Source organism: Crinia signifera, chromosome 5 (genome assembly GCF_055691185.1).
Source record: "Crinia signifera chromosome 5, ASM5569118v1, whole genome shotgun sequence".
Lineage (NCBI taxonomy): Eukaryota > Metazoa > Chordata > Amphibia > Anura > Myobatrachidae > Crinia > Crinia signifera.
Genome location: NC_139221.1, coordinates 110,120,961 through 110,148,776, shown reverse-complemented (window position 1 = coordinate 110,148,776; position 27,816 = coordinate 110,120,961). Strand labels below are relative to the sequence as shown.

The window sequence follows — 27,816 nt, the reverse complement described above, 5'->3', positions numbered from 1 at the left end:
TCAAGCTTTAGTATCTCACGTGGGATAAGGTGGGTTTCCTGTAGGAAGGCGATATCTAAGGACATTTTGTTTAAATATGTTAATACTTTTCTGCGTTTAGCAGGGGTATTAAAACCTCCCACGTTCAGTGAGCCTATTTTAAGCATTAGCATCGCATATCTCTATACATATCTCTGTCGCAGTAACTCATACCCTAGAAGCAGCAGGAGAAGACACATGAAGGAAAAAGGACATACTGGGGGAAAACAAAACACATACAACACAAAAAACACAAAAACAACAAGACCTCCCATCATGGAGCAGTGGCTCCCGTGGAGGTCAGAAAATACTCTAATCAGAACTTCCGTACTCAACACCCTCCTATCTAACGATATCTCCCAACGAGATCCCCTTCCCCTCCCATCCCCCCCAAAGTCCCCCCATAAATCTCCCCCATATCAACTTAGGTTATCTAATAGTGTAATACATTTTAGATCCCCAATCTAACTTTAGCAATGGAACAGAGTATGTAATAAGTAGGTAGGCAGCCAAAAGTGCTTGTGCTAAATAATTTTGTGGTGCGCCTGGTATCTTTCCCCTACCTATAAAGTCTACAAATAATGACATTTCAAATATCCTTATCTAACAAACGCTATAACATAACTGATAATTTGTAACAGTGTTAATGCAGATTTAGAGGGCATTGCTTTAACTTTATCAACCGGCAGTATGGTTTTAAAAAACGTCTCAAAGTATGAGAATCTGCCGTGTGATTAAGCAGGTTTTATCAAACTATACGTGCCCCTCGTCAGCCCTCATTAATAACTACGTTACCGAACTTATTAGTTCCCAGAGGCGGGTGTCTCCCGGGAATCAGGACCAGTCTCTGGTGCATCTTCTTGTTCATTGAGGTAACAGTCCGCGTCAGCAGCTGAAGTAAAGTCTTTGACTTTGTCCCCTTCGAATAATCTCAATCTGGCTGGATAAAGAAGTGCAAATTTATTTTTTGCATTGAATAATTTTGTGCATATTGGGGTGAACTCCTTGCGGGCCCGAGTGACCTCCGCAGAGTAGTCCTGGAATATGAATATTTTGGCGTCGTTCCACATCAGGTCTCGGTGTCTTCTGGATGCCGACCATATAGCGTCCTTGTGTAGGTAATTTAGACATCGAAAAATTACAACCCTCGGTCTATTTCCCCTCGTGGTGCGTGTCGGGCCCAGGCGATGTGCTCTTTCGACCACCATGTCTCCGCATTGATCTGATATCCGTAACATCTCAGGCAGGGAAATTTGTAGGAATTTGTATAGGTCAGGATTCTTTATGTTCTCATCCAGCCCCACGATCCTCAGGTTGTTCCTTCTCGATCTGTTTTCGAGATCGTCGATCTTATTTTGAAGCTCATAACAAGTTTGCTGGAGGCTGGAAGAGGAGCCTTTAAGTGTGGATACATCTTGAAAAAGCTCTCCCACCCTGCAATCCGTGGCATGTTGCGTCTGTGCTACTTGTTTCAACTGTGCCGTCACGTCTTTAATGCCGATATTAAATTTGGCTGCCTGCGCCTCCATCAGGGGACCCATAGTCTCTTGTATAGCCTTTACCACCTCAGAATAAGTGACAGGGGGTCCTTCTTGGGTGTCAGAGGTTTGGGAGAACAGTACCTGGGAGGCTGAGTCCCCTGCCTTGTCGCGTGCAGCGGCCATCTTGGATCTGGATAATGACTGTGATCTGGAGCTGGATTTGGCCCTCTTGTCTTCTGGTTTTTGTGACCTCCTCGGCATCTGTGGGGGGAGGAATCTCTCCATCCACCGCCTGAGGTGGGTATATGAATGCTGTATAGGCCGGGGTATGTGGCCTGTTATGTCCTGTCCAGCAGGCTCAGCTCTATACAATGGTCTGAGTCTATAGCCAGTCTGTCCCCAGTGAGAAAGTCTGCAGCGTTTTCTGTCAGTAATTAATATCACTGTTTCTGCTTCTAGGTATATCGGCAGGTTGTGGGCAGATTCTTATAGTTGGCATGCGTCTCTGACAGGCAGTCAGCGGCTGTTATGTATGGCCCTCGTGCGCAGTGATGGAGGATGCGCCTGGTGTCTAATGGCCGGCGGGGTATGGAGCAGCGTGCCCCCAACGCGTGGATTATATTTGCGGCAGTGCGGCTCTGTGATCAGCGGGGCCGCCACCGCCAGTCTGGGGTTTTAGCGAGGGGCTCCGGGCGCTGAGTGTACCTGCGTGGTGGTGCCGGGTGCACAGGCTGTGTCCGGTGCCCAGCGTGGTGTGGCTCGTCACAGGCCGCAGCTCGCCGCGGCGTCTCTTAATGCACGTGATGGCCGCGATCGCGCGGCATTCCGCTCGGCGGGGACCACTCGGCTGGATCTGGAGTCAGGTGGAGAGCTTTTCAAGTGCTCGGGGGGAGCAGGGGGGCGGTTGGCGCCGGGGATGCAGCGGAGGTCTCGCTAGCCGCAGCCGCCTACATCGGGACCGGAACCGGAAGCCTCTTGCTATATATAAGTTAATTAAAAAATAATACTTGTGCTGCGTGGGACTGTAAAAAATAATTCCATGCTGCTGGTGCACTCATGTGAGTGCCAAGCAGTACCTAATAATACAATTAATTATTATAAATTCTGTTGGTGCACATATACTAGTATTGCTGACGTATCTACCTGTCTTGTGCCTAGTACTGCCTTATCTACCTGTCTGGTGCCTAGTACTGCCTTATCTACCTGTCTGGTGCCTAGTGCTGCCTTATCTACCTGTCTGGTGCCTAGTACTGCCGTATCTACTGCTGCAGTACCACTCTTACATGAGCCATGTGTTTGTGCCGCACACTTGTGTGGCTTAGCATAGTTATCCAGCTCTCTCGGTGCAACCTTTTGCCCTAAAACAATATTGTGAGGTGTGAGGTGTTCAGAAAAGAAATGGAAATGAGTGGAAATGAATGTTATTGAGGTTAAAATAGCGTAGGAGCAAAAAACCCAAACCAAAATTCTGTGATTTTAGCAGTTTTTATGCTTTTTTTAAAAAAAAAATCAGATCCCAAAACCAAAAAAAAATCCAAACACAAAACGTTTAGGGGGTGTTTTGGCAAAACCCATTAGAACTCAAAACCTCAAGGTAATCTGAACCCAAAACACGAAAGGTGGCCGGTGAGAGAGAGAGAGAGAGAGAGAGAGAGAGAGAGATAGAGATAGAGAGAGAAAGAGAGATAAATATATATATATATATATATATATATATACTGTATATATATATATATATACATGCAATAGTCAAAGTGGGAATTTTGAAGGGGATGGGAGGTGTGTACCTTTCAGTTTCTACAAATTGTACCTTCTGACATATAAATAAACTTTGCTTCACAGGGAAAAAAAACACACGCATAAGTCCCCCACAGGAAAAGAAACACACATACAAAGTTACTGCTTGGAAAAAACATACACATAGACAAAAAAATACATGTAGGTCCCGTAGGAACAAAAACACACATATGCACTTATAGATAGAAAATACACACATACAGTAGTCCCACCCCATGTTCACTATATACCACACAGCAGTGGATGATGGGGAGTGGGTGACAAGCATTAGGAAACAGGGCGAGGCAGAGAGCGACAATGAGATAGTAATGAAGAGGAAGGAGAGAGTGATGAGGATGACAAGAATTGGGTGATAAGGAGTAGGTGGTATGGAAAGGCATTTGATCACACTGCCTCGCTTTGGTAAAGCCTAGCTGAAGGGGGCCCAGTGGCTTGCTCATGAAGATCAGCCAGGAATGGATTGAGAGGGCTACAGGTAGCAGTAGGGATCCAAGTGCTAGCACAATTCAGAGGTATCGGGGGCATGATAGAATTGGGGTGCCAGGCAGCAGTCTGCAGACAGCTGCAGGAATCCAAGATAATGCCGGCAGCATGCAGCGCATCAGCAGCTAAGGCCATATGGAGGTGTTCCAGCAGCTTGATATGTGGCTCCATGATGGGTCTGTCGACCAAATCAGGGGGTCCCCACACAAGGCTGGCCTGTCAAGAGCTTCTTAATGTGCATTGCATTACTCTGGGTGCAATAGACGCAGTGGCCTGGCAGGCAGCATGGCTCTCATCTGTCCCAGCACTGGCTCTGTAATCTTGTGCCAGTGTGTAAGCAGGTAAGTCCTTGGGGTGTGTGTGTGTGCCTGTGTGTGAGCAGGTAACCCCTTGGTGTGTTTGTGTGTGTGTGTGTGTGTGTGTGAGAGAGAGAGGAGATAACCCATCCCAGGCAATGTACATAGTAGAAAGAGTACTCAGGGTGTGGTTATAGGAAATGTTTTTGGGTGGGGACCCCTTACAACCTTTTTGCCCTGGGCCCCCCTCAAGCTTTAATCTAGCCCTGCTGGGGAAGCTGGTGCAGAGAGGATGGACCCCCGCACCAAGGTCTACTAATAGGAACCCAGCTACTGGATGCCCTCGCATGATATGCCCTCATGTGCCACTAGGTGTCTTCTTGAATTCAGTGCTGCAGATGGATCATGCAGTCTAGCTTTATTCAGCGGGACTGAGGCGATGAGTGGATGCATGATGATTGTGGACCAGGGATGGGAGTTCTCTAATGCTGGCTCTGTGGGGCTTCCAGGAAGATGCATATATATAGATAGATAGATAGATAGATAGATATATAAACTGTATATACACAATTTTTTTTCTTCTGTGCAACCATCAGTCGCCACCTTAAAGGATCTCTCTAAAACTGTGATTAGCTATTTGCCTAATATTACTATCTTAATAATAAAACTAAGTACGCTCAGTTGCTTATGTCCATAAATTACAATGATTTCCACTCTACGTCCACGTCCTGCCACGCTTTTATTTAAGCATCCTGTTTTACCAGCCTGTAAAATATCACAGTCATAACATCTATGTTGGGGTTTTATTAAAACACAGTAACTGCAAGCATTGTAATTGGTTTGTGATAGTTTTACCCATAAAAATCACTCTGGATTTTTACAACAGTTACAGGCTGTAAATTACAAACCATCAAACCTTGAAATGCTTGCATGACATTACATCACCCGTGCATCCTGGATGTCCATGTGTTCTTTAGGGAATGGAAACACTGTAGAAATAGAGCTGCTGCTTACCCAATACACACCTTCTAACATTTTAGATGGCCAAAGCTTGACACTTTAAAATGGCACATATATCAGGCAATATATAACTCAATAACTGCCTATCCTGACGCCCATTATATCAATAGTGATCCTGGTGTGTTAACCCTCAACTCTAGGATGCAGATCTTTGCTTAAAATAAAGAAGGCTTCATGATGAAACAATGTTCCAAGGACACAAAATGTGAAGCTTGGTTAATGGAGTGGAACATTAACCTGTGAGTGCCAACATCTGTGAGAGATATGCAAAACATCCACTAAAAATGCATCACTCACATTTGTTATATAAATTCAAATAAAAAATATTATGTAAAAAAATAACACATGGATTACTTGTCTTGTTAGGGTATCGGATAATGAATGAAACACATACAGTAATTCGATATACAATATGATTTGTTTATTTGTCATAAATAGCTAGCCTATGTACAATTTGCCCATGATAAGTCATATTGATGAGCTCGTATGTCCAAATTGCGCGTAAATGTGAGATCAATCAAGGTATTGCTTAAACGGACGACGCGGACAAATGAACAAAAACCGCAGTGAGCTATGGCAGATGAGTCGGTTTTGGCGCATACTTGTATCTAAACTCCTTGCTTATTGGTGGCAATTTCTTTTGTTGCAATGATCGCATACACGTACCGCATGAAATTGGTCTGAAACGCGATGATGCACCACCTGAAACAATAAGGCGAATGTTATAGAACAATGTAGAATTAATGTGCGGGCAACCTTGCTCCGTTGGTCGATACATGTGCACGGTCTGGCGTACGGACGGGGACTGAGTGGGGGGGGGGAGCGGTACATGTTTTCATGACAGGGATGCAGCCTGCATTACCCCCTGAGTATGCGAGAAATACATGTAATCCATGTAAAAAAATATATATTCCCTAGATAAGGAAAACATCACAGGTCATTATGATGAATAAAATGTTTACTTGTCAATTTTCACACCTATTTTGACAAATTCCCTTGGCACTCAAAGTGTTAACAGGACATAGTGACAAACCTATGACTGAATCCAAAATCCAAATGTTAATATATAGTGTACTGTATGATAGATTATATTCTAAATTATACCATAAATTTAGCCAAACATTTTTAGGAACCGATGGAAGTTTTTCAATACGTTTTTAACATGAAACCTAAAATGCTGTAAGGTTGCAATAGGGGGTATCATTCAGAGGAAAAAGGTTTGATTTATTGGTTACATTTCAAGAAAACTTCATTGACCTGGAAAACTTCACTCTGGTGTTTTATAAGCAGTGGTGATGTTTGCACAGATAGGACAGACAGGCACAAGTATGCATTATGTTACTTTTAACAGACTTGTGGACAGGAACTTAAAGAACAAAAAAAGGTTTTAGTGCTTCAGTATATTAAAATCTCTCAATATAACATTCCATTTAATATTTAGTTGAATATTTATAAATATAAAGAAATACTAATTATTTTCTATTGCAGATTATCGCTATAGGAATATAAAGTCTTCTTGTGCTACTATTTAACAAAAAATTGGGAGCATGGGAGCAATAATCAGTACATCAGAAATACTGTCTGGCAATGACAAGAAGAGCCCTATCCACTTCCTCAACCAATCCTGGCCCCCCTTTGTCATTGCAGCAAACACCAAGGCTCCACTCCTTCTCCTCTCTGTATACACACATTGGTATCACATCCAGCACCTGGGCCATGTGGATGTGACTCCCCTAGGCAGGGCCACCGACAGGGGGGTGCCAGGGGTACAACTGTCCCGGGCCCCCAGCCTATGGAGGGGCCCTGGCAGCTGCCCACAGTGGCACAGCACCCCCACCTCCGCACCCACACAAATGCATACCTCCCAACCGTCCCGGATTCGGCGGGACATTCACGATTTACGGCCGATGTCCCGTCGTCCCGGTACTGCTTACCGCAGTCCCGGATTCCCGAGACGGTTGGGAGATATAAACCACGCCCCCACGCTCTCTAGGACGTCACTGTGCCTCCAGCGTATGTGCGCAAGCTGCTGGGCGGTCACAGTGACGTCCTCTTCCTATCCAGCAGCTGCCATCTCTGCGCGTCTGAGTGGAGCATCCGAGCATGAAGTCCTGCAGAGCCAGCGAGCGGTAAGTACGGACAGACGGGCGGGCGGGGGGGGGGGGGGGGGTTGGTTGGTGTGTGTGTGGGGGGGAATTGCCAGTGCCTCCTAAGAAGCGACGAGGCTGAAGTTATATTACGACGAGCGGCGAAAATGGGGCGTGGCCGGATTTCGCGTCACCCCGTGAGGCCACGCCCCCTTTTCTCGAGGCCACACCCCCTTTCCGGGAACGTCCCGACCTCCCAACTTCAAAAGTTGGGAGGTATGCAAATGCCCCCACCCGGCGCCGGTGGCCAGGCTCGCACAATACACAGTGCAGCCTGCAGAGCGCCGAGCTTAGGATACAGAGGGGCTCGGCGCTCTGCAGGCTGCACTGTACAGTGAGTGCTCTGAACCCCGGGAGAAGATGCTGCTGCGCCGTCGACACCACCGCTGGTAAGTAATTGGGGGGGAGGCGGGGTGCCGGCACGCGAGGGGGGGGGACTGAAGGTCAGTCCTGGGCCCCAACATTACTAGTGGCTGCCCTGCCCGTAGGTGCTCCCCCCAGAGTATTATAATACTTAAGGACTAAGAATTACTGTTCTGGTAGTTATGGTTTGGTAACTCGTCAGTGCACAGCTGTGATATGACAGAATCCTGATATGGTGGAGGGTGCTCTTTTGGGTTCTAATCACTTCTAAAGGTGCCTATACACGGTGCGTTTTTCGGGTGCAATGCGCAATCCCATGCACATCCCACCGCACAGCACATAAATCTGTGCAGCCTGTACTTTTAGTACTAGATTGCATCGTATCTAGTACAAAATGCATGCTGCTGTATACATAGGTGCTGATTTATGTTTTTGCTGGTGGGTGCTCAAGCCAAAAATATAGGGGAGTGGCTTCACGGGAAGGGGCGTTACCACAAAATAATACCAATTTATTTTACGTAGCACAGATGTCTCCATTATTCAAATTACGGCAACAGAGTTACCCCCCCCCCCCCCCCCCCGCCAGCGCGTCACATCCACAGGGTGTGGAGCTTTATAGCTATATTATTAATATTAAAGTCCTTCATTGGTTCACAGCCTATTTATTTTGTATAACTGATACTGAATTCTGCTGGTGTACGCCAAGTTGCACAAAGCACCAGTTTCAGGTCGCAGAGCAGCTTTACCCTTACCGCGCTGAGACTAGTCTACCATATGGTACCTATGCAGCTGTTAGTGCATGTGAGCCGTGAAACTTCTCCTCAGCCGTCAATGAGGAGGAAGTTTCATCACGGGAGTCCCGCGATACTCTCCGACAGGCTAGGGAACAGGAGAAAAAAACACTGCAACTTCAGTACATTTGAGAACACCGGAGCGCAGAGTTAAAAGACAACTTCTGCAGCGGTAAGCATTAGTACATCCTGCCCTCTGACCTAATCCTTCCTCCGGCCAGCTCGCGATGTGATGTGTTGGCATCACACCGCGCTCCCTCTCCCCCGCCCTGCGCTGTACTGACTCATGAGGAGTTCAGCGCAGGGCGGGGGAGAGGGAGGGGGAAGCGCGGTGTGACGCCAGCTCATCACATCGCGATCCGGCCAAAGCATCAATAGGTGGGCTGGCTGTGCGGCCAGTCACCATCTGACTTTATGGGCGGCGGGCCTGGTGGGTGCCTAAGCTTTTCCGTGGGTGCTCAGGCCTCGGAGCACCCACGGAATCTGCGCCTATGGCTGTATATAGCACATTGTATGCTTTTTGTACTAGATACAATGCAATCTAGTACTAAAGGTGCCCATACACGGTACAATTGTTGGGTGCGATGCGATACGCGCTCCTGTCACACATCTCATCGCACAGTTCAAAGATTATGTGCTGCACATACTTTTTGTACTAGATCTCATCTCATTGCATTGCAAAACCTATGCAATTTGATGCGATGCAATCTAGTCCAAATTGTATACAATAATTGTACCATGTATGGGCACCTTTAAAGCACGGAGTTCATCGCACCATGTATGGGCACCTTATGGCCTTGTAATACATCACATAGAGTCAGTGACTAATGCTTACAAACATTTATAATCTCGGCTGGCTCATCATGTCTGGGGCACAAAAATAAGTCTCTATCATAGCAAACCACATTTATTTTTATTTGGAGAAAAAATCCTTTAATGCTATTATTTTACTATATTACAGCAATAGCTCTTAAACTTCCAAAATTATTAGATTGTTCGACGGACAGATGAGAGTAGATGCTTAATCTTTCTAAATGGTATCTTCTATAAATGGATAAATAACAAAATACCCAACAATATACAGATTCATTCTGTAACACTAGAGACATGAATTAGCTGCTAGCTACTGTTGGAGCACAGTATAAAATTCGGAATCGCTCTATTGGAGGCCCAATGAGAAGGAAAAAATATGGAAATTTTGGGGTATATATATGACTTGGAGACAGGCACTAAGGGGTAGATTTACTAAGAAGGGAGATCTACTGAAGATGTGATGTTGCCCATAGCAACCAATTACATTCTTATTTAGCACTTTCTAGAAGATAATAGTTACAATCTGATGGGTTGCTATGGGCAACATCCCATCTTCAAAAGAACTCCCAGTTGAGTTGGTCAAATGTTCATCCAACAGTAAGATAATGGGCCAGATGTATCAAGCTTCAAAAAGTGATAAAATGGAGAGTGAGAACAGTCAGAATCAGCTCCTACCTGTCATTTTTCAAACCCAATCCCTAGCATGACAGGTTGGAGCTGATTTGTTGACTGTTTATCTTTCTCCATTTAATCACTTTTTGAAGCTTGATACATCTGACCCAATGATCCAAGACATACCTTCAGGCTATGCCAGGGCTACCTTAGAGGCAGGAAGAATACAATTGGCTTTAAACCCCTTTAAGCTGGTTTGAGATGAACTGAGCAGAATTCATGGCATTGGTCTGAGATGCTGCAAGCAAGTGGAGTGGAAATGACCATCGAATGACTGTCCATGCATATTCAGACTACAACCCTCCAGCTGTTGTGAAACTTCAAGTCCCATAATGCCTTGCCACAGTTTTACTTTTAGGGAATGCTAAATCTATGGCAAGGCATGATGGGACTTGTAGCTTCACAACAGCTGGAGGGCCAGAGTTTGGACATGCCTGCGTCTAGAATGACTTTCATGTGATGTCAGCCACTCACCCCAAGCAGGCATCGACACGCCTGCATATGCAGGGGAACACCCAGTGTTTTTATGGCGACGCCAATAAAACGCTGGGCATTTCCCTGCCCCGCCTCCTTCCCTCCCCTCCTTGAGCGAACAGCCCAGTGAGTGTGAACCTCGCAGGGATTCGCTCCTGGGGTTGGCCCATGCGCAAATTTATGCATGCGCATACCCCAACAATCGGGCACAATGCAGAATTGTACAGGTCTGAACTGGGCCCTATACACTACACAAGTTATAGATAAAGTAGCTTCATGTGTGTTCCCCCATTGTGATGAATGGTAATGGTGCAGGTAAAAGTGTTTTTACACTTTAATAAATCTGATTGAGACCTGTGTGTAACAGAAAATTCTGTGAGGACATAGAGTACCAGCAGACTAGGTTAGATCAATTATTAGTCGTATGTGTCTTGTGTGTCTTCGCAAGTACTATTTCCTAGTGGGCTCATCCATTGTGCCTTACTTAGAGGTCTTGTGTATGTTACAATCATTCAAGCTGTAAAGGAATATTCCCCAGGAAGATGTGTGCGTCTCTGGAGAAATCAACCTCTCATGGAGTGAAATTGGAGTCTGTTGATTCAGCAAGAAGTCACTGTGCCGTTTCTGCTTCAGATCTGCCATAATATTTTAAAAAGAGAGGTCAGTAATTCTCTGATTTGTTTTTATTTTTTGGATAGTTTGAACTCTGGATGTTTTACTACATATTATGCAGCTGTAACTTGTTTTACTTTACAATAAAAATAACCAGTTTTACGAGAGAAGCTGTGGGAACATTTGGCTTGGTTGTTGCATATTAAAGTTCTGAAATTAATCATCTGGGTTATATGAAAACACATAAATGGAAAAAAGAGGTATCAGCTGTGACTGTGTTTGTTTTATTTTACAGGACATCAGGTCCTTTTTTTAAATAAAAGCCAGCTTTAAGTCACCTAAAATGTTTACTTTTTTTTCTTTTTTAATACAATTAATGAAAACCTGTTGTAGAATTTGTTTACAGTCGGCATCTGCAAAGAGAATTCAAACCCCTAATTGTCTGGGGACTGGCAACAATGGGCCTAAATCAGGTTGATTTGCAAAAGAAAACTCAGGTACTTTCTCATCTCTGCGGCCACCGCTTATGCTACAGAATTTATGTACTGTACGGCGGGCAGTATCAGGTCAGGAATCTTTGCCCACCACCACCCTGGGTCCACGCCACCACCCTGGTTAATGCCACCCTCCTGTGTCCATGCCACTTCCATGCCACCATCTATTACCTTTAGTAAAGTTGTGGCGAGCGAAGCATAGCAGAACGAGCCACCGAACCCGAAGCATGGTGAGTGAAGCGAGCCCGCGATGGGATAATGGTACTGCTTACCTAGCGGTTAAGTAGAGGCTAATGTAACTGGCGTAGTGGTGGCCACAAAGATGAGGAAGGACCCAAACTCCTTCTTTAATGGACAACACCATGTGCACTGCAGGTGGGGCTGATGTAACATGTGCAGAGAGAGTTAGATTCAGTTCAAACTGAAATCTGAATTGCAGTGTAAGAATAAAGCAGACAGTATTTACTCTGCACAGAAACAAAATAATTCCCCAAATGTAACTATCTCTGCACGTTATATCAGCCCCACCTGCAGTGCAAATGGTGTTGTCCATTAAACCAACCTGTATCACCCCCCCAATATGTAACCAGCCAAAGTGAAGTATACCTCGTTGAAGATGCTAGGCGGACAATAGCAGCATTCGGGAGGGGGAGCCGCCGGAGTTAAACAAACATCCTCAAAACAAAACAAATCGTTTTTTTTTCTTCTCCCCTGGATGCTACTGGAACGAAGAGGACCAGATGTACACCGGAGGACCATGGTACCCATGGACGGATGGACGGAGGGCTACCTACAGGCTCAAGTTAGGTAATTATCAGTATGAAAGGGCTCTGTATGTAATAAAGTTTATTTTTCTTGGGTGTCAGTGTGTTTATTTAACTATTTGTATTGCTGTGGAACTACAAGTTCCAGTGGGCCCTTTAATGCCCTGATTTCTGGGACTTGTGGTTCTCCCAAGTCCCTGCATGTGGGGGAGGCTTGCTGGGACTCATAGTTCCACAGCAATATGCAATAGATTTTTCTATCTTTTACACTTTAATCAGCCTGGTACCCACAGCCCAGGGGTACCGGGGACAGCACCAGGCTTCAGAATGGTTGGGCCTAGGCTGGTTCTCAAAATACGGGGGACCCATACTCATTTTGTCCCCCATATTTTGGGAACCAGGATCAGCCCTGGGGCCAGGTGCTGGTTTTAAAAAATACGGGGAACCCTAACTTGTTTTGTTTCCTGATTCTTTAAAACCAGGACTGGTGCTGGTTACGGTCTTATTTATTTTCTTATTTTATTTTTTAATGCTGCAGCCGATACGAATTCATATTTTAAAATATGAATTTGTATTTTAAAATACGAATTTGTATTTAAAAATATGAATTTGTATTTAAAAATACGAACTCGTATCGGCAAAAAATATGAATCCATATTATAAAATGAAGCTATGGATTTGGTTGTTGCTATGGGCAGCTTCTTTGATTGTGTGATTTCAAAAGTTTTATTTATCCCCCTCTAAATGGATTTAAAGTATGAGTGGTAGATGATAACATGTAATGAAGTGTCCTCTTTTCAAAATTACTGCCAAAAGGTTCATTATGGTTAAGTGGATGCACAGCTCAACATTGTCATCTCTGGCCTCCCACACTCCCATCTTGCTCGCCTCCAATCTGTTATCAGCTCCTCAGCAAGACTTATCTTCCTCTCCTGTTGTTACACATCTGCCACTCCCCTTTGACAAAATCTTCACTGGTTGCCATTCCCCTACAGAATCCTCTTCAAACTCCTTACCCTCAGATAAAAGACCCTCTCCAATCTCATCTCCTTACATTTTACAGAAGAAAGTTGATATATACTTCAGCGCTATTCCAAAGATAATAACCCTTTATATGGTAACAGAGATTCACTCCAAAACTTTCTCAGGGTCTTCTGTGTTTCTATAGAGACTCCAAAAGAAACTTACTGACCTTAAAATAGGTCCCTATGCACTCATAAAGGTATCTTTCTCCTTAGGGGTTCTTTGATCTTTTAATGGTTTTTCTCCCTTTAATCCTGATATTCACTCAAATTATATCCCAATATCTACTGACCTTGTGACAAGGCCCTATGTTCATACAAAGGTATCTTTGTCTGGTTGGTCCCACAAATACTCGGTACAAACTCGGTACAAACAAATCACAATTCTGATATCGACAACCAATGGACACATCACTCACCTCAAATTGAGGCCCTATGTTCATAGAAAGGTATCTTTTCTAGGTGTCCATATATGTTCTTCTCCCAAACAAAACACTTGGACGTCTCAGCATCAGTAAAAAATTTAATCCAGAAGGTATACAATAAAACACACAATAAAACATGATTAAAAATACACACAGTCGCAGGTGAGCCCAAGACAATTCTATCCTTGTATCCGGATAGAAGGAAGAGTGCTACCAGATGAAAAAATGCAAAGGGTCTCACCATCTGCTGTGTGTTAGTCCTCTCACCAATGCATTTCAGGCTCTTAAAATCAGCCCTTTTTCAAGGTGTCCTTACATTCTCCTTCATGCCTTCTCCGTTCCTCCAATAAATGTCACCTTTCCTCTAGCATTGTCATTGCATTCCATACACAAATCCAGGATTTTGCCTGTGCTTCTTCCCTTCACTGGAATGATCTCAATGACTTGACTAGACTCTTATTGACCTCGCAACACTTCAAACAGGCATTGAAAACCCAAATGTTCATCAATGCATACTTTTTGTACCGCATAACCTAGTACAGAGGCCACTCTCCCAACCCCCTGACTCATGCTTTGGCCTTCTCTGCCTAGCTTACTTCCTGCCATCAGGCCACTTACCTATTATCACTTGTCTGTCTCCCCCCTCCCCCAAGATTGTAAGCTCCTTGTATCAGGGCCCTCTTCCCTCCTGTTCAAACTGTCCTCTTATCTCGTACTTTAACTACAGCTCTTTCCTACTCAATGACTGTATCTTCTCTCATTCGCAACAGATCTTCCAATGCTTGACAGCACCTAATAATATGCTGGCAACTCCTTTGCTTCCTTAAATCTCAGCTATGTACTGGGAATTGTGGTGCTACCATCGTGAGGTAGTGAAAATCGTGTCAATGCACATCCCCGGAACACCCATTTGTGCACAGCTTCAGGGGAGGGTGTGTTGGGAGCATGGCTGTGTGGGGTGGGGTGCAGGGGGGAGGCTTGTGTCATATGGCCAGGAGACACTCTTCCAGGAGCCCAAGAACGCCAACTAATTCCAGGAGAGTAGACAAGTATAAATATGGGTATGAATCGATATCTTGCACTCTGATTAATAGCTATTTTCTATTTAAAAATGTATAAATAACAATTAATATCTAGCATTTCCATTTAATATTCTCTAAATATATTTATAATATTTTATGTACTCCTGTAAATGCTGTAAAATTTATATAAAACATTTACATTGTTTACCTCACTATTATAGCTTGTTTTCCCAACGAAATTACATTGTCGAAAATAGAGGGGAAATGATTATCTATAAATTTTTTATGTATTCAAGTTCTGTACTATCACAAGATTACCATGGGTTTGTTTTTGTATTCATGCATCATTGTATATGAATTGTGCATTGTGTAAAATATTGTTTTTTATACATCCTCAGAGAGTGTCAAGAGAAGAATTGTTATGCACTCTCTTCCATGAGAAGCACCTTTATTTTATTCAGAGGCCCGTAGACATTCCGTATGTTATTCTATGAACTTTCTCCTCCGTAGAGAACCTTGACAGTTCTAATGTTATCTTCTGAACTCTCCGTCTCTCCATTAGAGAAACCTCTACAGCTGTTATGTTATTCTGTGGAGACTCGTTTTCTTGCTGAGTGACTTTTCACACACTTAATCAAATAGACTCAACAGAATAACATGGGAATTGGAGTGCTTTATTTCTCTACACTCAGGAAGCTCTCTAACTGATAAGTGCGTTCACCTTCACTATTGATAATGATTAAATATTTCTTCAGGTAAAAGTCAAATTTTTTAGATCTGGCACTGATAAAAAAAAATATATTTTTCCATGCAAACAGCTTGAACAGTGAAGAAGTTTTCAGGCCAAGCTGTTTGGATAAAATTGGGCAAATACATTTTTTTTAAATGTGCCTTGCACAACCTGAGCAACCTCACCTAACAGAACCAAGTTTAAAAGTGTGTTTTTGTTTACCAATACTTTGCTGAGTACTTTGTCACATTGCCACTCAATAAATTGTAAATGTCTCATAGCATCACTGTGTATTGGAGTTGGCAGTTTGAAATATTGTTGTTTGATTTAGACTTTGAGAAACTGCAAAATGTTTAAATTGCTTGCAAAGTGCATGGAAATTACCCTCCACAGTTTAGAAAATCTCCTTTCTACCATCGTATGCCACAGTATACTACTGTCAAATTAAACATGCATTTTTTTTTTTTAAATAACTGTTTCAAAACAGCTGGATATGTTCCGTTGTATCCATGGAAGCCTCCAAAGGAGTGGCCGCAGCACAGTTAAAAATTCAAAAAACAACACCTACTGCTATTCCAAACTTACTTAAGGTGTGTACGCGCGGCAGATCCTGCCATGAGATGCGAGTCCCGATGCGATCAGATCGCATCAGGACTCGCATCTCACGGCATGCTAGAGGGGCACAATTTAGTCTTACCTGCGCTCTCTATCTGGCTGCCAATTTGCGCTCACACGGGAGCGCGCATCGGTAGCTCATCGGGCTCGCAAGCCCTAAAAAAGCATGCGATTTGCATGCGATATGGCTTCCGATGTTCACTATATCGGGAACATAGGAAGCCAAATCTTACCATGTGTACACACTATTACTTACTGCCAGTTGGTGTGGCTAACTTATTTGAATTTTAAACTGTGATGCAGCCCCCCCTCTGGATCCACCACTGATTGTATCAATAGATACCCCTCCAATTCTGCAATAATATCTGCATTAAGAGGCAAACAATTACAACAATTATTATGTAGGCAGATTCTTACAAAACAGATCAGACTTTAAACCAAGTCAGAACTGTTTTGTGGGAAACGGGCATGGATTGTCGAATTCAAGGCCATATATCAACAATCCGCTGCCGTTTTCACGGGATGCGGTCAATTTCCCGGCAGTCGGAATCCCGGCGGTCAAAATCTAGACGCCGGAATCCCGACCGCCGAAATCCAGAAAATTTCTCCCTCCGTGGGTGTCCACGACACCCATAGAGGGAGAATAAATTAGCGTGCCGAGCGCAGTGAGATACCGGGCCCGCTGCATGGCGAGCGCAGTGAGCCCGCAAAAGGGGGTGATCTGCATCCCCTCCTTGTCGGGATTTCTGCGGTCGGGATTCCGGCCGCCGGGATTCCATACCGAATCCGTTTTCACGACTCACACACTTTTCACCACTCGACATGTGGAACATTGAATTTCGCCTGTCAAGTATGTGTCGAGTAGAGCAAAAACGGCCAGGGACATCGGGACATTACGACAGTTGATATCCCGGATTGAATAATGCCCTAAATGAATGTAATATATAGGATATAAAATGTATGATGAAATATACATTGTTCATAAGAAAACAGTTTTTCAGGCCCATGAACAATAACTTTCTTGATTTGTGCTCTTAAACCTGAACGTATTTAATTTCTAAAAAAAAGCTAATTAATAAAGTTTTAATGATCAAAATATATTTAACTGAGCAAGACAGGCACATTTGTTCACCAAAGCACATAGTGCGGGACATAGCTTAACAAATAACCAAGGAAGTCTATGTCTGCTGATATTGCAGTTCTAATCATTAGACGCAACAGTCCCATATTTCGTGTTCTAAGATAGTTTTGCAAGGAAACAAAGCTTTTAACCACTTTGGCACAGCTGGAATGGCACTGATACATGCTAGCTTGCTAGGAGTTTACCAGAGTTACTAGTTAAGAAAGTACATTTAAGAGTCAAGTCTTCAAGATTTCTATCTGACACTAATTCCTGCAAATTGAAATGAATGAATACGGAATGTCAGGTATTTATTGTACATAATGCACTTTTGTCTAAATGTCAAACATGCTGAGCCATCCACACAAAGCTTTTAGGTTGGACAAACTGTTTATGCGTTTCCCCTAAGCTTGAGGCCAGTGGGGAGATGGCTAGAGAACATTGTTTTCTATCAAGTCCTATCAAATTCCATCTGTAGTTACACAGTAACATTTAAATCCATTGCTTAAAGATTTTTTTTCTCTTTAAATTGATTTAAGGTCAGCTTTTGCAGTCGGAGCTCTGGAAATCAGTTTACTCTGAGTAGATTTCTGTGCAGGTCTTAACCAACAGGGACTCATCAAGATTCATTATCAACATCATTCTAAGCTTGTTGCTGCACTGGAAATGAACACACCAAAGTTACAAAACAGAAAATCAAATCTTTATTGATAAAATATATAAAGAAATAAAATATTACAAAAATAAGTTTATTTAAATAGTTTATTAGTAGTTATTTATTTGTGTTTAGACATCAGCCTTTCCAGAGGATAAACTAAATTGTTTTATGAGCAATGAGCAATTCATTCAGTCACCCACATACGGGCAAAGCCATTCAGATTAGACACACTTTAACATGTAACTCCACGTTCGTCATATATGAAATATTATGCCCCTGTGGATTGTCTTATATTGGCAAAACGGAGACCACTTTTAAGACCCGTATGACGACACATCGTTCAGCCATACGAAATGCCCTGATTAGTGGCGTCAGTGACCAGCCCGTCCCGCAACATTTTATTAATGCTAAACACAGTGTGGCCTCTATTAAATACCGCATTATCGATTGCGTCCCCCGGTCAATACAGGGAGGTAATCGGTCATTGCAACTATTGCGGTGCGAAGCCCGGTGGATATCGAGGCTTGGTACTTTGGCCCCCAATGGCCTGAATGAGTGCTCCGGGATAGCAGTATTATTGTAGCGATTTGTCTCTTAGATGTAACAGTATATTGTGCAGTGTATATTACTGGCTAATGATTAACCTGCTTACATTGTACCTGTTTTGTTGCATTACCTGTGTTACCCCCATCTCGGACTTTTTGTTATTATATTATATGTTATATGCTCACTTAATTATGTCACATAGTTACACTATGTAAATTGTATCCGTATTGTTATTTTAATTTATTGCTTTTTTCACTTTATGTCACTTTTACTTTTAATGAATTATTAGTATATTTTGATTGCCATGGCGACCTGATGATGGACTGCTTGCTCGACACCTTACCTTTGGGTCGGTAGACTGTGACATCACAGGGCATCGGGAGATTCATTGGTGTGTTTGGTTTATAAATAGATGAGTCCTCACTGTATTAGATTAGCCTGATGATGATACACTAAGTATCGAAACATTGCTCTTTGCTTTCTTTCACTTCAATAAAGAAGTTTTACAGTTTTCATCGATCCATTGTCTGGAGTGCCGTGGCGTTCTATCGTCTATATCTACCCCTGCTGAGGGCACCCAGCAAAGCAACCCTGACGGTGGCCGTGCTGGGTATACAGACTATCTATCCATCTATCTATCTATCTATCTATCTATCTATCTATCTATCTATCTATCTATCTATATGTGTGTGTGTGTGTGTGTTTGTGTGCAAAGAAATGTAAAAGAGAAAGTCATATTATAAAAGGTCTTATTGTATAAAGACAAGGGCATGGGAAGATGTATTGGGAAAGGGAGGGGATTTCCTCTCAGACAATGCAACTTATTAATAGTAATAATTGTATTTAAGCTCAAAGCAGTCATCGGATGTCTTTGTAGAAGTGATAAATTAGTTTCATATTTCCCTAATGGCTGCGATGGTTGGTGGGTTCTGTTTTTATTTCCAAGAAGGAGCTGTTCTGCTGAGGTCTCCACCACTTAGTACATGCCTAATAAATGCATTGAGGTGTTAGTGAGATTAGGCATGGCTAGCAGAGCAGGCTTTACCTATTATCATAGATCATCTATGGCTGTGATATAACCACCATGTGTGACTGAAAGAGCCAAGCTTTTGTCTCTTCAGCAAAATGAGATGGACTGTGGAATCTCTTCTTCAATTTATTGGGGAACAGGTACCAGCAGGTCAGTGGGTAAATGTAGCAGCCCAGAGCTCTGGCTACAGTGGGGCCCTCATTACTACCTCTTACAAAGTGGTAGTGCAGCTATAAGGCTGGAGGACACTACAGGTAGCTACTTATTGTATATAGTATATAGGCCACAGCTGACACTATTTTCTGTGCATGCGCCATATTCCAAAAATATCACAGGCGTTGATAAGTCTCTGCATTGAAGACTTTAAAACATGCACTTTTCACATACCTCCCAACCTTAGAACCATGCTCAACTGGACCCTCAAGGCTGAAATTTGGGGGCGTGACCTGGTGGCAAGGGGGTATGGCCTACAAACCCCATCACTACCATGAGGCCATGTCCCTGTTTTGCCGCTATGTGAGCTGCTGGCCATGCACCCAGTCCCTTTGCCTGTGGGAATAGATGCTGTGCCCCTCCCCCCCTGCTGTGGGACACTGCAAACCCTGGGCAAAAATCAGGACATTTGGGATGTATGCTTTCCATTGCAAATTATCATTGTTTTTATTTTGTATTTATTTCAAGGTGTGACTGTGGTAGGTGCAGGGTTGTCCACTTTGAGGATATTGCAGCAACTGTGCACATGATATAACTTTCAAGTGTTCTGATTTAGGTGGAACAGCCCCAAATTGAGGTCCCTGCCATTTTCTTGTAGGAAAGTTGAGAGGTGCTTCCCATTCATGGATCAGAAATGTTGGGAAGAATGTTCATATCCCTAGAAAATACTGATGTTGTGCCCCAGTCAATTGTCATGTGCTGTTGTCAGTGTTATTTGTTCATGTAACTTTGCATCTGCAGAAGAAAGCGGTTTACATAAAATATGTCCCGCATTTCATCTCAATGGGAGACAGAGCTGTCCCATTGGACAGGTGTCAGCTCTGCCCTTTGTGCTGGCATCACAGGACTGCAGCTTTCCAACTCTCTGTAATCTCCTCAGCATTCCCACTACTGTTACTTCTCAGACTTTGTTGACAGCAAGACTTTAGTTCAGCAGAGCTGGCAGCAGCTTCAGCCTATCAGCCATCGCTGTGAGCCATCCTGTATAAATATTTTATTATTGCTGCAGAAAGCTCACTAGATTACCATGCTGATATCATCCTCCAATAAATAATAATGTAACCATCTCACAGACTATCATTATTTTGTTAACTTTATTATTAATCTAGATTCATTCGTTTTTTATATTGACGGTATTAAATAATTTTAAATTAAAATCATTCATTTGTTTATTAATTCCATTTTTATTGTTCTGTGGGAACTGCACTGATGATGCTGTGTTATTCTTATTTTTTATGTATCTAGTTAATATCTGACACTATTATGTTTAGATGCAGATTATTGCATGTCCTATTGTAGAATTTTCTTATATACGTACAATGGCAGGCAAGTTGGAAACCACTACTACATTAACGCTATGGACTGACATTCCCCTGCTTCAACCAAGATGTCTATCTATGGCTTTGGAAATAATTACTATAATATGCCCCTTTCCCACTGCAGCCTTAAAACGGTATATTGCCGATTTTTTAGGGCAAAATACCGTTTAAGGCTGCAGTGGGAAAGCGCCAGAGTTGAAATACCGTTTAAAGTTAAACGGTATTTCAACCCGTTTTCAAAGCAGTGTTTTAAACGGTAATCTACCGTTTAAGAGGCAATGGGAATGCATCTTAAACGGTATTCTTAATGTAAACAGGCTACAATTCAAGCGATTGGTTGTTGCCTGTGTTGTGACACTCCCCACAACCCTGAAAAGCCCATATTTAGCAGTGATTGCATAGCATAGATAAAATTGTAAAAAAAACCTGTTAGAGTAGTTTTATATCTGCGCTTTGTTAAGAACCCAAGGGGCCTACACACATAGCGATTTGCTGAGCATTCTAAGGGATACTACTAGATTGCTCAGAATGCTCAGCAAGATCGCTCAGCACACAGCGTTCTGTCAGTGCTGTGTGCTGAGCGATCTGCCAGGGCCTGTGTTCTCTGGGGAGACACTGGACCTGCCCAGCAATATTTCTAGATTTATCCAGCATTCTGGATATTAATCGCTGGGTGATAGCGATGCGTGGGGCTTGCCGGCAATATGACTAGGTTTATCCAGCATGTTGGATATTAATCACTGGGTGATAGCGATGCGTGGGGCTGCCCGGCAATATGACTAGGTTTATCCAGCATGTTGGATATTAATCGCTGGGTGATAGCGATGTGTGGGGCTGCCCAGCAATATGACTAGGTTTATCCAGCATGTTGGATATTAATCACTGGGTGATAGCGATGCGTGGGGCTGCCCGGCAATATGACTAGGTTTATCCAGCATGTTGGATATTAATCACTGGGTGATAGCGATGCGTGGGGCTTGCCGGCAATATGACTAGGTTTATCCAGCATGTTGGATATTAATCGCTGGGTGATAGCGATGCGTGGGGCTGCCCGGCAATATGACTAGGCTTATCCAGCATGTTGGAAATGAATCGCTGGGTAATAGCGATGCGTGGGGCTGCCCGGCAATATGACTAAGTTTATCCAGCATGTTGGAAATGAATCGCTGGGTGATAGTGATGCGTGGGGCTGCCCAGCAATATGACTAGGTTTATCCAGCATGTTGGAAATGAATCGCTGGGTAATAGCGATGCGTGGGGCTGCCCGGCAATATGACTAAGTTTATCCAGCATGTTGGAAATGAATCGCTGGGTAATAGCGATGCGTGGGGCTGCCCGGCAATAGGACTAAGTTTATCCAGCATGTTGGAAATGAATCGCTGGGTAATAGCGATGCGTGGGGCTGCCCGGCAATATGATTAGGTTTATCCAGCATGTTGGAAATGAATCGCTGGGTAATAGCGATGCGTGGGGCTGCCCGGCAATATGACTAGGCTTATCCAGCATGTTGGAAATGAATCGCTGGGTAATAGCGATGCGTGGGGCTGCCCGGCAATATGACTAAGTTTATCCAGCATGTTGGAAATGAATCGCTGGGTGATAGTGATGCGTGGGGCTGCCCAGCAATATGACTAGGTTTATCCAGCATGTTGGAAATGAATCTCTGGGTAATAGCGATGCGTGGGGCTGCCCGGCAATATGACTAGGTTTATCCAGCATGTTGGAAATGAATCGCTGGGTGATAGTGATGCGTGGGGCTGCCCAGTAATATGACTAGGTTTATCCAGCATGTTGGATATTAATCGCTGGGTAATAGCGATGCGTGGGGCTGCCCGGCAATATGACTAGGTTTATCCAGCATGTTGGATATTAATCGCTGGGTAATAGCGATGCGTGGGGCTGCCCGGCAATATGACTAGGTTTATCCAGCATGTTGGATATTAATCGCTGGGTAATAGCGATGCGTGGGGCTGCCCAGCAATATGACTAGGTTTATCCAGCATGTTGGAAATGAATCTCTGGGTAATAGCGATGCGTGGGGCTGCCCAGTAATATGACTAGGTTTATCCAGCATTCTGGATATTAATCGCTGGGTAATAGCGATGCGTGGGGCTGCCCGGCAATATGACTAGGTTTATCCAGCATGCTGGATATTAATCGCTGGGCGATAGCAATGCACGGGGCTGCACATCGTTATTGATATGGCCCTACACACGGAGCAATGTAGGGGCATTTTCTAATCGATCTAGTAAAATCGCTTAGAAAATGCCCATAAATTGCTACATGTGTAGGCCCCATTAGAACTAAAGGGATAAAATGGAGAGTGATAAACAACCAACCAATCAGCTCCTACCTGACATTTTTCAAATACAGTCTGTGACATGGCAGTTAGGAGCTGATGTGCTGTCTGTTTATCACTCTGCATTTTATCACCTTTGAAGCTTAGTGCATCTGACCCCTATGTTTGTAAAGGCCCATACACACTGGGTGACTTTGAGCTGAAAGCCGATCAAAACAGCCTGTTTTCAAAGCCGCCCTGTGTGTATGCCCCAGCGATGAGCGCTGCTGCGCGTTCCCGCATCATCGTCGGGAAAGCCGCTCATCTGCTGGTAATACCAGCAGATAAGCGGCGTTGAGGACGGCTTTGCATAGCTTTGCACTATGCAATGCCATCCTACCCCCTCCGTCAGCGCTGGGCAGGGGGAAAGCCGCTCAATGTGTATGCACTGAGCGGCTTTCCCCCCAGCGATGATTAACATCATTGCTGTCCATACACGCTGGGCATAGCCCAGTGTGTATGGACCTTTAGATTTGATTACCATCTTTTGCTGGATATTTTCATTTACTGTATATCATACTACTACACAAGCATCTGCTTTCCTATATATGCACTGGGTGCTTATTTGGCTCATCTTCCACAGTGTAACCTTACTGCGGCCAACATGGGTGCCTCATTTGGGACATTTGTGGATGGGATGAATAATACATGGACCTAAGTGTCTTGTTGGGACCGAACTTTACACAACAATCACCCCATTGTGTGTAATTTCCTCTAGGGGAGACATATTCCACCCAGATTAAACCCACACAGTGCGTCCAAGATGTCTGCCTCACCTGCTACCTTGTTAGGGTGGAATACACAACTTGTGGAAGTTATTATCCAAAATGCCTGCACCAACACTACAGTACATTGTGCCTACTGTGCTTGCAAGGCTTTATTTTATGTCTCTATGACATCTATTGCTGTGCTACCTAAAAACCTACGTATTATGTGCATTGTTTTAATGTCTGTAAAGCACCTGGAGTCCTGTTGGGGTGGATGCGCTATATGAATAAAACTTACTTACTATACTGTTTATGTATTGTACAATGTACTTTGTTACTATATTAAATCAACATTGGTATATACTGTATATTTAAGTTTGGACTGGCCCACAGATCCTTGGTGGGCTCCCCGATGGCCTCACTCTTCCTTCTAGGATACCCATTAGATCAGGACTATGGGGGAACATAGGTGCTTAGTACTGTATGTTACCATGGAAATTACACCAAAGTCCTGCCAATCAAAATTTGTAGTTTAAGCGATCTTAAGTCCCAGATCTTAGCTCCAATGGAAACAATGCAACACATACACTGGCCCCCACACTAATAAAACATACAAGCACACCAGAGTGCTGCTGCCGGCACACTAGTGTTCCACGGCACATTGGTTGGGGACCACTTGTTTAGACACTACTTTTGTGAGTACAGGGTCCCCTATCAGATGCGCAGTGCATTAATGTGGTATATAGAAAGGCTTACCACCATGTGATTTATTACTATTACGTTCTCAATCACATCATCCTAGCCCCACCCTCACTAGACTATGCATGTAATATCAGCACTGTATAATAGGGGTATTGTAACAATGACTCGACCAAGAGTGTCATGTCCCCTGTGTGGCTTCCTAATATGAGCCCCGCCCCCTCTGCCATATTACGCCCACCCTGCTGCGCATTTCTTGGTGTCCACTATCAGAAGGGGTAGTAGGAATGTTGGCGACCCTAAAGTATTAGTTAATTGACTTAAGTATCGTTGTTGATGTTTTAAATCAGGGGTGGGGAACCTTTTTTTGTGCCAAGGGCCGTTTGTATAGGGAAAAAATCCATCGGGGGCCATATGTTAAAATTTCTCTTACAAATTGTCCTGCTCCAGCCGTCCCAAGCTCTGGCTGCTGCCGCTGAATAGGACTGACAGCCTCCAGCTGCTGATTAAGAGGAATCTCGCGAGAACTACCAACTTCTCATGAGAATTCCCCTATATGGGCGGGCCACTCAGACCGGCTACGGGAAACGCATACCTGGGCCTAAGGTTCCTGACCCCTGTTTTAAATACATCATATTATTAAATACAATTACATTTCAGTCTTTATAATGTACAAACACTGTTCATTTTACAATTCTGCTTGGTGATAATAAGGGATTGAAGTATGATGAAGTCATTTCAAATTGTAATAATGCCAAGACTCAGTCTTACTGAAATGTAATTCTCCACTGTGTTCTGCAGAACATTTTGCCTCCACTGAACTTGCTGACACAGCTTTTGTGCAATACAAATGGGTTATGTACCTTTTTGAATGTGCTTAAGTCTAGACAAATTTATGTCTTACACAAAGGTTAATCCTGGAAATTATTGTATATTAATATCTGCTTAATGCTGGCATGGCAACAGGATTTTGAAACACAGTAACCCATATTTACTGAGCAGCACTCTGCAATCAAGCACATTTTGTTGCATTAGGAGGACTGGAAATATAGCCAAGAATAATGTATTTATTGTGTACAGGCCAGTGAAGTAGTTTCTGTATTGCTTTTATGGCCTTTTGTTACTACATCCATTACAGTCTCGTATTATATGTGAAATTAAATCTTTTAGTTTTAGTTATAGTTGCTGAAGTCCTTGAGATGTGAGAATAAGAACTTGCAGGCAGAGTGTGGGTCCATTGTATCAATGTTGAATGCTGGTTTGCATTGTCACATTTTATAACACCATGTTCTGGCTTTGCAGAGACCAGCTTAATTTTGCATGGATCCACTGACTGTCTATAATGTCACTTATTTAAATGTCTTGGAGCTATCACTGTTGATGCTCAAGGACATCTTCCAATATTTAATGCTGAAGATAATTGTAGAGTTATAACACTGAAAGTTTATATAGTCACACAGGAAATGATGGGAAGCAGACTATAGATTTTGAAATAACAGGATGAAATGACTGTCTGGCATGTAGACAAAGCTATGAAACAGCTTGGGGTCCAACAGGGGTCATAAATACACAGCGCATTTTATACTATTTTCACAGCCAAAATCTCTGCTTTGCACACAACACAAAGGAGTAATTATAATCTCCAATGCAACAGCGAAAGAAGGAAAGAAATTATCCAAGATATTCCTCTAGATAATCCTCCAGACAATATTAAACAGCTAGAGTCTAGGCTTTTTTTTTTATTATTAAAGACGCAACCTACTGTAGATTCATTTATGTGCTGAAGTATATACATTATGGAGAACACAATTCCATGTGGTTCTTCTGAAATGTGATTTAAGAAACCTTTTAATACATAATCACACTAATGATAATAATTTTCTCCAAAGTACTTTATGTCTCTGTCTGCCTTTCTGTGGAGCATCACCTACATCTGCAGCAAAGATTTATAAAGTACATTGAGCATTTTTTTTACATTTTATTTATAAACCATAATTTGCATTACTATAACTTTAAAAAATATACATGCACATGGCGTTGATGCTTACTCATACTTACCGACCAGAGAAGTCCGGAAAGGAGATACAGTTGACCACTTTGGAGATTAAGCAGATTTTTTAAGCTCAGTGAAGTCATAAAGTGTCTGGTACTTTATCACTGCCCAACCAGCCCCTAACTGTCATTTCAAACTCAGTATATAAAATGCCAATTAGGAGCTGATTGGCCGGTGATAAAGTACCAGACACTTTATCACTTCACCGAGCTTAATAAATCTGCCCCAAAATGCATTACAGAATTACATGTAGGAGGGGCTTATATGTTTCAATTTGCATAATTTAAACCCACCCTTTCTTAAGGGCCCCATACATCAGCAATTAATTGTGACAATTTTCAGATATGGAGATGATTGCCACAATTAATTTTAGATGTTTGGGCTCCCCCTTTTGGCAATCCCAATCAAAATCGCCAATCGATTGCTTAATCAGGTTTTTAAACATGCTTAATAATCTGGTATTATCTGCAGATCTTTTTATATGTGTGGGCATTCCCAATTCGTCTTCTTCATCTATTTACATTATGAACAGCTGAAATGATAATCGATTGGGCAATTTCCAGATATGAAGATGCAATCTTTAGATGGAAAAATCTGCCGATCACTGAAATAAATCTGTAATGTGTGGGCAAAGTCAGATAGATTGTAAAATCCATTTATCTGGCCAAAAAATCCCTGTATCTGGAAATCCATAAATTGTGATTGCTGATGTATGGGGCCCATTACAGTCCTGCATTTCCCAGTATTATCTCCCCATCCTGACCAATTCACTATGAAGTGGACAGGATGTGGGTGTTCCAAACACTGCAGGGTTCCAGGGCACTGAAATCATGAGTGTCCTGCACCTTCCGGGATCCAAAGCGATGGGCACGGGACTGTGCATCGGATTGGGCACTTTTTACCCCCGATTTCCCAGCCCGATCAATCACATTCGGGTGAAATGGTCCCAAATCGTTTCGTGTATGGTCAACTTTAGAGGTCTCAGCTGCCAGACTGAATGGGGCAATGCCACTTCTCCCCCCACAAAATGTCACAAATAAGGTGGCACTTGTAGAAAAAATTAAATACAATTATTAATAAAAACAATATGTTTT

General features: G+C 43.1%; 1 long non-coding RNA gene across 6 annotated transcripts in view; it reads left to right on the top strand.

Moving 5' to 3' along the window:
- The window catches only part of LOC146080489 (uncharacterized), a 277,616-nt gene that overhangs the window by 67,079 nt on the left and 182,721 nt on the right, over positions 1 to 27,816 (top strand). The window contains exon 3 of one of the 6 annotated variants that reach the window (XR_014474892.1): positions 10,898 to 11,015. The exons of the other annotated variants lie outside the window; for them this stretch is intronic. This is a non-coding gene — a long non-coding RNA (uncharacterized LOC146080489). The remainder of the gene's footprint in view (positions 1 to 10,897; positions 11,016 to 27,816) is intronic. 6 annotated transcript variants of the gene reach the window in all.